This window comes from Desmodus rotundus, chromosome 3 (assembly GCF_022682495.2).
Source record: "Desmodus rotundus isolate HL8 chromosome 3, HLdesRot8A.1, whole genome shotgun sequence".
Lineage (NCBI taxonomy): Eukaryota > Metazoa > Chordata > Mammalia > Chiroptera > Phyllostomidae > Desmodus > Desmodus rotundus.
The window spans coordinates 53,968,762-53,975,855 of record NC_071389.1 but is presented as its reverse complement, the minus strand read 5'-3'; positions in this window follow the sequence as shown (position 1 = coordinate 53,975,855).

Sequence of the window (7,094 nt, the reverse complement as noted above, 5' to 3'; positions counted from 1 at the left end):
ATCAACTTCAGTTAAATAGCTCCAACTACAGGAAAGAGCAGACCTTCTTGCTTTGGGGGCAAAAAGAATCACAATTTGAAATGTCAGTTGCCTCAGACAGGCATATCACATTGAGTTGTGTTTAAACATAGCTTAAAGCTAGTTTCACAGTGAATTATAATAGTCACTAAAGTTATTCCTTTTCATCTATAGTAGAAAAAGGAAATTAATTTTAATATTACTTAACATAGGGAAAATGGTTAATGTATATAACATCTACCTTTATATAATAATGGTTTTTCTCTAAAAGAAACTAAAATTTAGCCACTGGCTGGTGTGGCTCAGTGAATTGATCACCGGCCCATGAATCAAAAGGTTGTTGGTTCGATTCCCAGTCAGGACACATGCCTGGGTTGCAGACCAGGTCACCAGTAGGGGGCACATGAAAGGCAACCACACAATGATGTTTCTCTCCCTCTCTTTCTCCCTCTCTTCGCCTCTCTAAAAATAAATAAATAAAATATTTTTAAAAAGACACAAATAGATAAATCTAATAAAATAGAGTTTAGAAACATTCATTCATGAGATCCATAATATGGTATGTGATAAAGATAGTAGTTTAGTGATAAAGAGATGACAAAGTTTAATTTCTTGGATATAAAGTGAGATCTTTACATCATGGAAAACCAAAAATTTATTCCAACAGCACTGAAAAGAACTAAACATGTGAAATAAAAATGTAGCGAATCTAGTAAGTATAGGGAACCATTCTGTGTGGCCTGGGGAATGTAGCCAAGCCCCTGATTTGGAAAACCAACGGGGAGCTAGGTCGGCACACAGGACCCACACCCACGGATAGGTTTTCCCAAGGGGAATCAGGCCTGCATTGTACCTAGGCTACTTTGAGGCTTGCTTTTTGCTAAAACTCCCTCACCCTGAATTGAGGCAGCAAAGGTTTACTGCATATCTTTAAAGTAACTTCCTAAAATCTATGCTAAACCTCCCAAGGATGAGTGTAACCAGTTCAACCACTTTTCCCTTTGCATTTGCAAATATCCTTCTTCTTTGATGTAATTAGCAATATCCTCTCCTTTGTTTTCTATAAGAATCTGTACATAGTAAATGAGGACCATCCTTGATGTAATGTGCCCAGAAAAGCAATAAAAGCCTGTCCAGGCAAGGGTCGAGGCCCTCTCTTTCACTGAAAGAGTGGCCGAGCCATTCCTTTTCTTGACAGGACTTCTGTAGTCCACGTGAATTCATTCGTCATAGCCACACGGATCCCGCAGGCTGGAGTCCGCATCAAGTAAGCAATGCACATTAATAGTCATCATCTTGAGAGATGTAGGTATGAACTTTAAATTAAAAAAAAAGCTAGATAGAACACTGACAGATTAAACTTCAGAACATTTCAACAATTTTATATATCTCAAAAGATATTTTTTAAATTAAACAAACAAATAAAATTTCATGTATATAACAAAAATAAACTTTTTATAAATGAATGAAAAAAATATTTAGAGTGCCCCAACAAAAAAGAACAGTGTGAATAAACAATTCACAAAACAATACATTCAAATTGTCAATAAGTGTATGAAAAATGTCTTACTATGGCTCAAATTAATGTCAAAAAAATTTTTGATAGGAAATATTTAGTTGCTGAAGCATAGCTTTTTCAATGCCCAGAATCGTTTTGATTTCAGTGTGACAGGAATCTTCACACACTGCTAGTAGGAATACACCTTGGTAAACCCTTTTTGAAGACTGGTAGTCAGAATAATGGCCCTCTGAAGTATTTATGTCTTAATCCCCAGAACCTGTGAACACGTTACTTTACATGTCAAAAAGGACTTTGCAGATGTGATTAAATTAAGCATCTTGAGATGGGGTCATTATCCTGGGATATCCATGTGGGCTCAGTGTAGTCACAAGGCAAAAATGGAGACAGGAAAGTCAGAGTCTGAAAAGGGAGACAAAGAGAGAGGAAGCAGAAGTCAGACAGAAAGAGATTTGAAGATGCTACACTCCTGGCTTTGAACATGGAGGGAGGGGCACACATTAAAGAATGTAGGTGGCTTCTAGAAGCCGAATAGGCAAAGCAACAGATTCTCCCTAAACCTCCATAGAAATGCAGCCTGGCTGACACCTTGAATTTAGGACTTCGGACCTCCAGAACTATAATACATTTTTGTTGTTTTATACCAAGTTTGTGGTAATTTATACAGCAGCAATCAGAAATTCATACAAGAGCAATGGGATAACTTTAAAATTATACCTGTTCTGGGATAGCATCTCTATTTCTAGGAAGTGATCTTAAAGGTGTTATCAAAGAGCATAAATAGCTAACCAAAAGTACATTCGTTGCAACACTGTTTGTGGTAGTCAACAATTGGAAGCCACCTAAGTGTTAAACCATAGAGGATACATGAAATACATTACTCGATATCCTCAATAAAAGTAATCAATACAGCAGTAAAAAATCAGCTGCTGGAAAAACATTTAGATAAATGGAAAGAGTCACTTTTTTAAAAAAAAAGATAGTTTGCAAAACTACATTGTTTTCATGTTGATCTCAGTCTATCAATGGTGATGCTATTGGCAAAGGATACCTGGGGGCGCTCGCATGGACCTGTGGGAGCCCCCATAAACATATCCCTAGTGAGAGCCAATGTGTGGCTGGAGCGACCCTCATAGTTCTTATGATTGCAAGACCCACTTCAGCAACAACCGCCGGGGAATGCTAGAAAGACAAGGTTTACTACTCACAGGTGTTGGAGAGTGTATGCATGAGGTTGTGGGTAGAGAGGGGGAAAACACTGTTTGATTTGGGGTTCTGCCTTTATTGGGTCGAGGGTGGGATGTCTGGGGTGTCGAGGGTTTACTCTTTATTAGTGAAATTAAAACTTAAGAGTGGGAATTAGGGTGTGAGAAGGAAAAGAGTGGGGTCACTCAGTCTGTCAGTTATCTAGGTCAACGAGGACTTTCTAAAAGGGGGACGTCTAAATGTTTTGCTGGTAACTGTCATAAAGGTGACACTAGGTTTATTGGAGGTGAATGTCTTCACCTCAGCAATTGAGACCTTAATGTCAGGTGCTTACAGTATAGTCAAAAAGTTTACCGTCAGGCACTTATACGACATACATATAGTAGAGTATCAATTTTTTTAAAAGACATATATCTGATTATGTCTGAAATGTTTATGTTTACCTCTGAGTGGTAAAATTACAGGTGGTTGTCTTTTATATTTTGATAGGGACTAATTACACTCAACAATATTTACACAGGTATAAAATAATTACATACATATCTACTTGCCAAAAGAGCCTATACAATATAATTATACTCATAAATATCAGTATCAATTATTATACACTGTAAAATAGCCTCGAGGTATAAGATAATTGTGTTTTCCTCCACGATAAACAATCCCAGCCTCCCTAATTATTGAAGACTGATTTAGATCAGCTCTGTCTGCACAAGCAGAACCTTCCAGTGGCACTCCACTACCACTCCTTTCATGATTGACATGTTTCCCCAAATTGGAAATTAATTATGAAAATTATCTGAGAATAGCAAATAACCAGCTTGCTGTTACTGGTCTTAACATTATGTACAAAATGGTATCTTACCTTCAGCTACTTTCAAGTATGTCGGCTTTATAATGGCTCTTGTTTTTCTTTGATACTCAAAGATCTTTTTTCACTTGATGTTTGTGATTTGATAGTTCATACTATCATCAGTTAAATGAGAAATACAGTTAACTCTTGAACAACAGGGGTTTATGTGTCATAGGCCTGCTTATACAAGGACTGTCTCTATTTTCATATTTTTAATATGAAAAATAGAGACATTTATTGAAGAAGATACAAGATGCAGAAAACATTGTACATAGGACAGTGACACCTCAGTCCCCTTCTTAGTAGGCACCTCGAGACCTCACACAGTTCTCCCAAATGCCATCAGCCTGCCCTGTCGTATTTTCCTGAATCTCATCAACAGCCTGAAATCTCTTCCCTTTCAAAGGTGATTTTCATTTTGTGTTTGTGTCTTAGTTTTTAACAAAAACATTTAAAAGGTTAAGAAAATTTAATTTAAAGAGTAGGAATAAAGCTTATAGAATAAGGATATAAAGAAAAATATTTTTGTACTGCTGGACAATGTGTTCATGCTTTAAGTTTATAAAGTAAAGCTACAGTAAGCTCAGGTTAATTTATTATTAAAGAAAGAATAATCTTCTTAAAAATTTAGTATAGCCAAAGAGTACAGTGTTTGTGAAGTCTACGGTAGTGCACAGTGAAGTCCTCGGTCTCCCCACTCACTCCCCACTCACTCGGAAACTCACCCAGAGCCACTTCCGGTCCCGCAGCTGCGTGCATGGTGAGTGCGCTGTACAGGTGTTCCACTTTTTTATCTTTTATGTCACATTTTTACTGAACGTTTCCTATATTTAAATACACAAATATTTATTATCAATTTACACTTACCTACAGCATCAGTACAGTAACATGCTGTTCGGGTTTGTAGTCTGGGAGCAATAGGCCGTATCACCTAGGTTTGCGTAAGTGTGCACTGTGATGCACGAGCAATGAAATCACCTCATGATGCATTTTCCAGAATGTATCCCTGTCTTTAAGTGATGCATGACTGTCCTACAGGTTTGTGGTGCTGCCTCCCTGAGCCACAACTGACTAGCCTGAACGGTAGACATAGTCCCAAGGACAATTCACGTATAAGGTAGCACGGGATCTATGGCTTAAAATAGCCTAGCTAAAAATTTTGAGTTAAAATTCATGCTTAACAATTGAGTTAAAAATTTGAGTGGCAGCCATGAGGTAGGAACAAGCCTGACAACCACAGGGCTGTGCAGGCCAAAGGTCTGAGGGAGCCAGAGTTATGACTCAAAGTGTTCCTGGATGGCTGCCTCAATTCATAAATAGAAGGGTAAAAATTCAGGTTGCCATGTGTTTTAAGGTACCCTTTAAAACTGATACAAAGCTATTACATATACATTTAAGGCATCATATAATATGTACATGAATTTTTCATTCTACCTTTAGAAAATGCACACTATCCCTACCCATACTTAAAAATCAGGAATTCCCTCTTCTCTCAATTCTGATTTAACTTTTGACTTTTAAATATGTAAATCAATATTAGAGATGAGTGGTATTCAGAATAAATAGTAAAGTTTGGCAAAGAGCTCATATAAACTTTATAGAATGGATAAAACTTTTACAAACAATTTTATATAATTGTGTAGAAATTGTACTATTGAACCCATCAAAAGACCATTCTTACCTCCTGACATTTGATTGACAGTTTGCTGAGGTTACACAAACAGGTCCCCCATCCAGGACCTACACACGGCGCTCAGCTCCGGTGAAACTACTTAGCAGGCCGAGTTCGTCCTGCGCCTCCCCTCAGTCCGCCTCAGTTGTCCAGTGCAATCGTGCTACATCCCTCGTACTTCCCGGATCCTTAGGCATCGCTCTAGGATTTTCCTGATATGGTTCCTCCTTAACGAAATGTAACTGTGCTGAGCCCAGGCAGATTATAGGCTTAGGCATCTCATAAAAATGAATTTACTTAAAAGATTAATGAGTAATAATGGTTCAAATGTAAGCCTTCCAGGTAACACTAGGCCTGAAATACGCTAACCTAAAGGAAAAATCGAGCAGGAATTTCAGACCGCATTTGGGACCTATACGCTTTTGGCTAATTCACAGCTCACAGAGGTCAACATGCTGCAATCTGTGCTTAGGATGTTCAGTCGTAAGTACCAAAAACCATAGTAGGGCATTTATGTAACGTCACAATTTTTCAATTACTTGTATATAATGTATGGAACATCTTCCTTTAAATCAGGACATTTATTAACGCTGGTAAACACATTTTCAGTGTCACTAGACTTCTAATGGTTTTCCTAAGAGCCTTCCGTGAACACGAGCTAGATAAGTGAGAGTCTGGAGCAGGCGTTACCGCCCACAAAGCCGGAAGGCCCCCGCACACGGAGACAAAGGACCGCGGACTCAGCCTCGGTCCAGGTCTCTGCCAGACACTAGATGTATGACTTCTGGCAAGTGTCTCAACTAATAAAATAACTGATCTCTAAATCTCAGGCCCCTCAACCATAAAGTGGAGGTAACAGTAGAGAATTATGAGGATTAAATAAGAAAATGCATATAAAGCACATGTAATACCACGAGAATATACAAACTCAATATATGTTGACTATCAGTATTAATCAGTAGATTGTCTGCTGAATATGTCTTTGGTGTTTACCATTAGTAACTATAATTTACTTTTTTTAAAAACTAGAGCAGTACCAATTTTGACTTAATATGTTCTGGTTATTATACACAAAGTGGAAATGACTTGATTGTTTTTTCTGATTAGAAAAATATGCACACTCACTGACCTTCAAATCATAAAGAAAATTATAAAGAAAAAATCACTGAAATTTTATACATTGTTATTACTTTAATAATAACACTTCTTTCCAAAAGCAGGGTTAATTGTGGAGCTCTGGCTTCATGATCTCTATCCATGAACTAGTCATAACAACAGCAAGGCAGCTTTCTCTTTTTAGGGACGCAGAGAGACTAGAGGTGAAGCTTCTGGCATCAGACAGTCTGGATTGAAAGCCCAGCTGTACCACTCACTAGACGTATATCTGCTTTCTTACCTGTGGAGTGGAGTTGTTGTAAAACAAAAAAGATGAAAAAAGTTAATATATAAAGCACTTAAACAGTGCCTGGTATGTAGTAAGTAGTACGTAAGAGTTTCTTATTATATATGGACATACAAATGAACCTATGAGGTGTTGTTATGTAAGTTAAAAGCAGCTCATAGAACCAGTTATGTGTAATATTATCCCATCTGTAGGCAAAAGAACAAAGTAAATAATAATATATCTATTTCCATATGAGCATGAAAATATTTGAAAGGCTATACATAAAACTGTTAACATAATTATCTCGGGGAGGGTTTTTTCACTGGCTCTATAATGTTTCAAATATTACAACCTTCATGTATAGTATTATTAAGAAATCAATAAAAATGGTTCAACTTAAAAATGTATTTTTGAGGTAGAGAAAATAAAAAGAGAAAGTACA